This window comes from Melanotaenia boesemani, chromosome 6 (assembly GCF_017639745.1).
Source record: "Melanotaenia boesemani isolate fMelBoe1 chromosome 6, fMelBoe1.pri, whole genome shotgun sequence".
NCBI classification, from domain to species: domain Eukaryota; kingdom Metazoa; phylum Chordata; class Actinopteri; order Atheriniformes; family Melanotaeniidae; genus Melanotaenia; species Melanotaenia boesemani.
In genome coordinates, this window is record NC_055687.1 from 19,601,055 (window position 1) to 19,611,107 (window position 10,053).

The 10,053-nt window shown below is 37.7% G+C and overlaps 1 protein-coding gene across 2 annotated transcripts in view; it reads right to left on the reverse strand.

Moving 5' to 3' along the window:
• galnt1 (UDP-N-acetyl-alpha-D-galactosamine:polypeptide N-acetylgalactosaminyltransferase 1) overlaps window positions 1–9,713 on the reverse strand; it is a 50,927-nt gene extending 41,214 nt beyond the window's left edge. Inside the window, exon 1 of one of the 2 annotated variants that reach the window (XM_041988222.1) lies at window positions 9,473–9,713. The gene's annotated coding sequence lies outside the window, so the exon portion shown is untranslated. Of the gene's footprint in view, window positions 1–9,259 lie in introns of both variants that reach the window. The other variant, XM_041988221.1, reaches the window with a different exon arrangement.
• Window positions 9,714–10,053: the final 340 nt, after the last annotated feature.

Genomic DNA, 10,053 nt, shown 5'->3' on the forward strand with positions numbered 1-10,053 from the left:
TTCACCGTGCATTTCCTTACTGAAGACTTCGAACAGAAAACGCTGTTTAGAAACTGTATATTTCCTGGACTCACACACCAGTGAAAATCTAGCTCTTGGATTACAACAAGTGATAGCAAGCCAGTCTATGCCTAACCCAGTGTATGAAGAGCAACAGGTCTGCATCACCACAGACAACAGAGCCAACATTTTGAAGGCCACTGATCTGAACATCTGGGTTAGACTCCAGTGTTTCAGTGACATGCTACATCTCGCTATCGGTAAGTCTTTCAATGATTGGATTATTTAGATAAATCTTATTGATTATAATTGTAGTAATATTGATACAGGTTATGACAAACTTTGCCATCCAATTTTACATTAATTTGTTCCAATTTTGAAAAGGGAGAATAAGCGAAATAGAGGAGAAGAAAAGGTTACAGTGTATAAGCATAGGGAATGCATTTTTAAAGTAACGGTGAAGCATATAATTAAAAAAAATAAAGACACTGTGTAGCACACTGTTTTATAAACAACTGATTTTAATGAACACACCACTTGCTGAATAATGCTGTAGTAAAAGAGTTAAATATTAGCTTGATATCAAGTACCAACTACCTGGTGTCTGTTTGCACAACACTTAAAAGTTGAAAGACTTTGCATATCCTATTTTGAAATTACATATGAACTTGTTGCTTTTCTACTGTAAGACAGTTTTAAAACGGTGGTGGAGCTAAAACACAACTTATCTGGTTTAGCCAGCCACCATAAGCTCAATAAATATGAGTGAATCAAAAAATGTGCAAAATATTTGTGTAATATTTTCAAATTAATGTTGTAAGTTTTGTAGAAAGTGTCCTAAGAACTTTTCTATTTGTTTGCTACTGTCATTAAACTGGGCTTGGTCTCTACACTGTGGCTGCCACTGAGCCGAAAGGCTTGACTAAATAGTGACGATAAATATTCACACTAAGATCAGTAATACTTAACTCAGTCAAAACAGCCAACACTTACGTGTACTGAAAAAAACTGAAGCATTTTCCGTAGTGTAAGTAAAACCAGATATCCATCAGTCACAGACTTTTTTCTTTTCTGTCTGGCTTTTGGCAAGAGTGAGATTATTTCCTCTGACAAGTGGCATTTTTCACAATGACTTTTTGACAGATTTTCTACCAGGATCGTTTCTGCAGTTGAGACATCAGTTGCCATGTATTAGTTTTCTACAATACATATTACACAAGAGAACTGAAACTCATGCAGGTTGCAAACCAAACACTTTCAGGACTACAATACAGACTGAAACATCCTACACTTTATACTGCAGGAAATGGATAGCAACTCAGACAGCACACAGTTTAATGAGAGCTTCTCGCCTTATCTGTGAGCTAAAAACATTCAAGCTTCTGGGTTTGAATTCATATTGCTTCCAAGACTCTGCATGCATGGAATAGCATTAATATTTCTATACCACAAGTGTCCATAGAGGAAAACTGTCAGGAGATTTGGCTTGTATGTCATTAAATTATTGTCTCAAATAAACAAAATAAGTTACATTAAGTAACATTAAATCTATAGAAAAAACATAATTAACATTCTGTAGATGTTACACTGGCACTCCATCAGAAAATAATATCTCTCGTATTTCTGTGTTATAAAAACAGAAGAAGAGCACTGCTTCATTAAACCTAATTTACAAAAGGTTTTAATCTTTTATGTAGGTCAACAGGTTATTCTATAATAAAAAAAAAGAAAATAAAAACATAGGTTTAAGTCTTCCACAACAAAAAGGTTGAGCTGAATGGAGAAGATGATACATGCTTACAAATAGTGGCCAATTAGGACTAAAACAATGTATGGTAAACAGGTATAATTATTTATCTTTGATCACCGTGGTTACATCTACATGACTTTAATAACCATCTTCATTCACATGTAGTAAACCTGCTAGGTGAAGAGAAATGTTCATCTGTTCAACAGAGCCAGTTAGCTCTGTTAAACAGTGGAAAACAATGTTATATATATAAATAAATAAAATTTGGTTCTAATGACAATGACATAAGGTCTCATCTTTTTTTTTTTATCTCTACTACATGTTTGTTATTTTTCACAAAGGTCATGTAAATTATTTTTAAAAAATCGTAGGCTTATAACACAAAAGTGGCACAAAAATTATTGGAGAAAGAAAGTTAAATGATTAGTTGTAATTCTTTTGCCAATTTACTGGCAACTAAAATTTCATAGTCCTGGCAGTCATATGTGGAAGTCACTGAACAAGACACAAAAGCCATCATTCTAGTGCAGCTTGAGGGGAGATGTGTGTGATTGTGTGTCATACAATTGTATCATCATGAGTCAGCAGAAATTGGGAATATTCTGCTTCCCCTTATGGTGACTGGGGGATGGGAAGAAGCATGACTGTCACCTGGGTAACAGAGCTTTGTTTTTCTTTCCTGCAATTAGTTACTCAGGCTGAAATAGATGCTGTGTGCAACATATGGCCCCAAATGAACAGCACATGGGTACAAAGCATTGTATTGTTGTAGCATAGCTGAAAACAACATATAATGTTACTCAATGCTGCTAAGCTAGGCTGCTAAAGTCCATATTACCTCTCTTTATTAAAAAATACAAGGTGACTCCTCAAGCTTTGTGTTATCCATACACAAGACTTCACAAACCACACAGAATGGATGAATTGCAGCATGAGCCACCTTGGCTTTGGTTGACTTTTATTCAAGCTAACAAAGTTGCACTGGCATATCTAAGAGAAAAGGATATGCATAATCATATACATTTATAAAATCAACAAATACCAAACAGAAACATTAAATATAAGTTGTTGTTTTTTTTTTCAATGCCCGGCCAATTTCAGTTGAATATTCACTCTTCTTTTTATTGTCTTGGTTTTCTTAACCAGTTGTCTTTTTCCTTGTCAGGTAGTATAGTGTTGGCTTTCAGATCGTTTTGTCTGAGAACAGCTGGCTACTACGTTTGGATATACAGCTAACATATAAGCAAAGAGAGTAAATCCCAAGGTGATGTCCTCCAATTATTTAACTTGAAAATTGCTCTTGTCAGTTATTTTGCTGGGGAGCAACTAATCAAATAATTATGTGACTTTTGTGGTTTAACAGAATACAAATAAAATTAAAGCACCACAAGTATCCAGGGTAATTTGGACAAATATTATGATTTAAAAAATTAACAGGGATTAGTTGACCTGAATAAAAGCTCTTGCAAGAAACCCTGCCAATTAAATATCTTAATATTTGTAATATTTATTCTGTTAACAACTGTAATATGTGAGCCATAATTGCTTACAATACCAAGTAAAGAACACAGAAATAGAAAAACTCTACAACTCCATTCAGGACTAAGCATTACTGATTTTAAGATGCAGTTTCTTTTTGTACTTAGAGAAAGTTTAGGCTGATTTGTGCTAAACTGTCATATAATCCAAAAATCCCAAAAAGAAATGCTTGCATTTCATGATGCCATCTCTATTCAACAACATAGGGACACAGTAAACCCAGCTGGGAACAGAAATAGACCATTAATTCCTTCTCAGAGAAGAACCAATGCAGAAAACAAAAAGACTGCAGCTAGGAGTTGAAATAAACCTCAGCTGAATACTGCTGTAAATCCTATTTCCTTATCATTAAGCCAACAGAAACACTGTGTTCATCCAGCTGAGACACACTGAGTGTGACAGCCTCTGAATCATCAGCAGAGGCTCAATATGCAGTTAAAATATACTGTGCCATAGCTGAGAATTGCAGCGCTTTTTGCCTTCAGAGCTACAATATTTCTAGTGAAAGTATTTATGAGGAGTCAAAGTACAGTAAACAAGGCAGGGACATGTTAGGCCAGTGAATGACTAAAAGCAGAGATCACACTCTTCGTGCTCTGTTTGACAACGTATTAATTATACCATCAATTAACCATCATAAGCAATATATACACATATGCTAAAGACACACCCAAGTTTTATTTGTTTGTGTTGGCCTTTAGCTGGTTCCAGTGTGTGAGTAGGGAGCAGAGAGCTGGCAGGACTCCCTGGTGGCACTGGCTGACCCACTTCTACGCAACTCTATCCCTAATGTGACCTGCTGGAGAGCAAGAGGACACACATGCACATATGCACAACTACATCCACATGTACACACACATAAAACTAAATTCATCAGCCTACAAATCCTAGAGGACTGAGAGCCAGAAAAAACAGCTCAATTCTGGCATCTTGCTCTTTTCTTTCTCATCCCACTATTTTCTGTTTATTTTTTTCTCATTTTGTGTGAAGATCAACCATTTAGGTCTGCACTATCTGATCTTGCTAAACAACTAATCAACATCCAGAGAGACTTTTTGTTAGGATTGGCTGCCTGTTTCAAGTAGAGTAGCTGAGATAATACTACAGGCAAGATAAACATCTTACAAAACAAACAACACATCAAAGCTGACTTCTTTTTAATTAAGAAGAAAGAGGATGTACTGACTTTAGGTCCTGTTTACACAGCACTGAGACAGTAAAATGTAAAAGTTTTGTTGCATTCTGGCCTCTTGTTTACACAGTAACAGAGTTTTGGGTGGATAAAACCGCAAAGATTTGACAACGGCCTCCAGAGTGAAATTTTCCCGCAAATTTTCCAGAGTGAAATTTTCACAGAGCTTAGCCATCCGTCACTTGATGCAGGCTATGCGAGTGTTTAGGGTGTGTTATATGGGTGGAAACAACTGTAAAGCGGTGAAGTACTGCCACCAACCAGGGTCTTAAACTGATGTTGGATCACTGGAGTGAACTCTGAACTTAGCACTACCCACAAGTGGAGGAACTGACTTAACAACCATGGCAACGCAAAAGACGCATGGAAACATGAGGACAGCGACGTAGGACAATGCTTGAGTTGTGTAAACCTGCACACAGATGTGCATGCAAACACAAGCAAGAATGCTCGGTATCATCCCAAGAATTGCATGTTCATCACAGTAATGCAAACAGCTAAACAAGTGGAATCTTCTCATCAGTAATTTCTGATGTGGATTACAGCCTAAAATAGATACAATATTCTTTGTAGGTTTTAATAATGTCAATACATTATGTGAGATCTGATCTGTAAGAATATTAAAGCAACTCCTGTGAGTAAAACAGTCTTTATTCGCTTCATCAGGTAATTTCAAAAGTTTTCTGTATAACTTGGCAGAGAATGTCAGTCACTTATTGAAAATTAGTCCATGCTGCGATTATGTTTGAATTATTTTGTCATTACAGCTCATATTCACACTGTAATGCTGTCATGGGTAGGCTACCTGTTGAAGCATTAGAGTTCTTTGTGAAGAGACACTGTTGAAGGCCCACAGTGACATTTAACTCACAGAGCTTGACACTTAAATTACACTACTGTGTTTTTCTGCATTTTTATTGAATTCCAGTGTTTTAGTTGTTTGTTCAACTCTGTTTTTAAATGTGTTTCACTGAAATTTCAGTGGAAAAAAAGTACTAGCTATCTGCTTAAATAAATTAACCATTTGTCTCATAAATACTTGTTACAAACTGTGGTCCACCACATGCAGTTTAATGTTATTCCTTCCTTAGTAGCTTACAAAAGTATTCTGAGAGAAATAATGCAGCTACTGTTAATCGCCTTGTTTTAGCAGGTGTTCTAGTGTTTAAAATACATAAAATCTTGTTAACGCCGATGTAAACAAAGTGTGTCTACTAAATGTGAGAGCAACCAAGCCACATTATCAAAAACAAGATCTGCCTTTATTGAGTTGCGTTAACTTCATACATCATGACAACTATAGCATTAGAATAAATATCGGCATAAAATTAGTTAGGGATGCTTACGCGATTAGTTTCTGGAATCAACCGGTTATCTGCCTGACTTTCTAGAACTGGTGACCAAATATTAGGGTGAAAGAATTTTTTTTAAACATGTCAAATAAACACTTCAAGCACATGTCACAACAGATAATGGCTGCCTATAAATAATATACCACACAATCTATGTAATTTATAGTTGTTTAAAACCTAATTAAAATAAAGAATATAAATTACTGTGAACGCTGTCACATCTTTTTTTTTAATGGAATAGACAAGTCATACTTCTAAAAAAAACAAAACATAAAAACACAACAAAACACCAACACATGATGTGGGAACAAAGCAAGCAGAACATACTTAACCAGCTTGAAATTTATGGCATAATTGTTTTGGTATTTCAACGTGCTTTTGTGAAGAAAACTGCATTTTAATTCAGTGGTTGTTTAGCCATGTTTATTAAAAGCATGTTTATTAAAAATTATTGTTGATTAGCCAGGTGCACAGTTCTTTATCATTTTTCTGGAATGGCTGCTTCACTTACAAGTGCAGCTTGCAGTAGAAAGTTAAGAATAGTTCAGCTTTTCATGTCACAAATCTTGAGTCCAAATACCTCACAAGTGACTGTCGCTACAATTCCATAAATCAGACCTGCTTACAGTTAACATTTTATCTATGTCAATCCCATCTTTGTGTGTTTTTGCATGTTTGGCGAAGGTTCTGTGGCAATTTTTCAGCATCAGAACCAAATTCTATCAAATTTTGTACTTTATAAAATTGCCTCTTGGCATAGACTAATCTACAAAGCCATTGATTGTCTACTATGAGGAAACCAATATCAGAACAGGCTATCTTAATGGCCATGTGCCTATCAAAAATGTTGAGAGGCATCATCAAAATGATTTACTAAACTCTTTCTTCAGTACTAATTGCATTTCTAGCCACTTTCCACTCACATCACAAGCCTGTGTAAGACCTTCACCAAATTGTTAAGACAGAAAAAGAATAAAGCTGCAACAAGTACAATTATTTTGTGTGATCTGCATCTACAAAATGCAAAGCTGCAACTCCTATAACCGTATTGCTCTCCTGCAAATGTTAAGTCCTAGTGGCCGTGCAAGCACTGGCCTGATGTTTCACTATCTATTCATATGAGCAATAGCAAAGTAACAACGCAGGGTGACCTAAGTTTTTGGGGACACACACACATAGTTCCTCTTGTATGTGTCTGTTTATTTGCGTGTGTGTTTGCATGTGTGTCTGATCCGGCCATAGTCTGGAAGGAGGAACAATGGCATTCCTGTGCTCTGAGCTCCAGGTGGCTGTGGAAACCCAATCCTAAACCAAGGCTTGCTGGCACACAGAGTGCCGAGAACGCCGAATGCTGCTGCCTCCCTCCGGAGACATGGGTCAGAATAGAGCTATTGTTCCAAACCAGCTCGGAGCAATAAATGCACTACAGCCACACTCAATGACAAACACCAATACATGCGCAAACAGACTGGATATTAGAGATTTTAACCTTTAACTCATTCACTGTCAATATAATACGCCAAGCAGCAAAATCAATGAAAAGTAAAAGTACATAAACTTCAGAATTTGCAGCTTTGTAAAGATGAAATTTATTACAGTCAAAGGCATGATATTTCAACAAATACCTGCATCAGCATTGTATCGTAACCCCCCCACCAAAAAAACGTTACTTATCTATCCAGCATAAGAGCTAAAACCACTATGACATACCCATTTTTTAATTCTATGTGTCTGAGACCTTCATTTACGTCAATAACATCTGGAGAGGCAAAAACAGATTTTCCTGTTCTCCAAATGTATCTCCATAAGTTTAACGAAAATGTTCCCACTTTACATAAATCTCAAATCAGCCATCATGAATGTGGGCGTTCGCACACAGCAACACATCTGCTGCAGCCTGAATACACAGTCAACACACACAGGGCAGGAAACACATCTACTGACTCCACGGCCTTGAAATAAGGAACATGATTCATTTCCTTTCAATGCTGGACAGTCATGCTTTAACACGGGGCTGAGTTCAGACATACAGCTCTGAGGAAAGACAGCGAACATGAGACACCCGTGTCAGGGGAGATACATGTGTTCAGATCCTCAAACTCATACAGAGTGTAACCTAAACAAATTCACAATAACAACCATTACCTTTCACAACACCAATCCCCATAGTCAAATTAGTTCCTCTTGTAGGAGGTTTAGTTGTGCCACAATAATATTCCTGGTTGAAAATGATCAAAGACTCCAGTTCATGTTCAGCAATGCACCAATACTTCAGGTATTACAAAGGTACAACAGCAGCATTTCTACTGTACTTATATCACACACACCCTGAGGATTAACAGCATGTATCACTACCCTCTCTCTCTTTATGAAGCATGACGGATTAATTTAATTGGTTTCCTGTCAATCATACATCTTCATCATTTGCTCTCCAACTATAACTCTTGCTGAACTGATAGGGAATCTGTTTTGTTATCTCTCCAAATAATTACAGCATTGTTAATGCATGCTCACTAAAGCAAGATTATTCTCTCATCTTTCACTAACTCAATGAGTTTCTGTTACACACACACACATACACACACAGGCCCCAAAAGCTTCAACAAAACCCTATGAAAGGTCCCAATTATATTCAGCTACTAAAAAATGTGATTAAAGTCTGTTCCAGGGTAAACATCTGCAGCCTAACAAGGAGGAAGAGGATCGTCCTGGTCAGTAGTTTTGTCTCTGTTTTTGTCAAGCTAAGCTGAATCATCTGACCTCTAACAGACACAGGAGACAGAACAGCCTCCAAACCAGAGGTTAATCTCCAGTTTACGGCTCATCTTTCAAGCTTGTAACGCAACACTTAAGTTCCCAAATTTTAAGAGGAAAAAAAAGAAGAAACGTTCATAATTAATATTTACACACTCCATTGTAACCCGTACAGTTAACTTTGAACATGGACTGCTTTTTCATCCCTCTGTATGGTGTCAAAAGTCATGTTAGTTTATCAGATAACTGTCACTTATTTAAATAAACCGTTAGAAAAAGTCACTGCAGTTAAATGCGGCAGCTGTGACACAGTATTAACGTGGCAGAAGCCCATTCACCGCATATCAGCAGTCAAGGTTGAGCGCTGTCGTTAAAAAGTATATAGAAGCATAACTGTCGACAAAGCGTCCGCGTTCATTTAAAGTATTTAAGTGTGGTAGTGGAACAGCAAGTGTTGGCACATTAGCGGGGCGATAAAGTGACAACGGTGAGTCGCATCACATCCTCGTTGCTTGGCTGCTTCTGTCAACAAGATCCCTTCTCCCATAGCGTCAGTCTGCTGCTGCTAGATACCGTTAGTGGCTCACTGTCCAGAGGCAAACCAGCGGTTGACTATGAGGTTGGAAAAAAAGCAACCATAACAGAAGGCTTTCACATATATGGTTCGCTTACCTGAACTGAAGGGTCACCTCAAAGTGCCACTGTGGCGCAGAAGACCGCAGGCTAGCTACGAAACAGAGAATTGACGCTGATACGGTACAAAGTAACACAGCTAAGTTAGCGGGCTAGCTAGCTTAGAGAGCTAACGAGGGGGGAGAGTGGCTCCCTCTGTGCCGTCGAAATAAACCAGTTAACCAAAAAAACACAAGCCGGGGTGATTCTTACGTGAAATACAGCCACAAGAGCACAGTTCAGGGTCAGGAAGCGCAACAAGAGGATATATCCATATAACAAGACCGCAGATGTGACTGTCGATTCAATCGGTAGTAACGTTATGCGGTGCGAACTGTCTCTCCGGGAGGACGTGCTGCCTCTGCCGCTGTCTGTCTGACTGAGAGAGAGGAGCCTGGCTGCTGATGTGCAGAACACAGGCAGCATCTCCGCTCATCCCTCCCTTGACTACCTCAACCCGGAAGAAATTCTACAACAGATCCCATCCTCTCTTATATAGTAAAAAAGACGGTTGAATGAAAGGGATGTGTGGGCGTCGGAGATGACAAATATGCATTTATGACTGATCTAAATATACTTTACAAATTAGTTATGGCTTTTATTCAAGACTGCACGAGCTGCATGAGTATCAGTTTTATGTTTATGCCAGTATTCTAACCAACCCTTAAAATATCTAAAAGCCATAAAAGTCATATTAATCAGATGCTGTTGGTGTCAAGGATATAATTAGAAATCAGTCATTACAATTTATTGCGGGGCATCTTAAATTATAACCAAAGGATCCAGACTAGCAA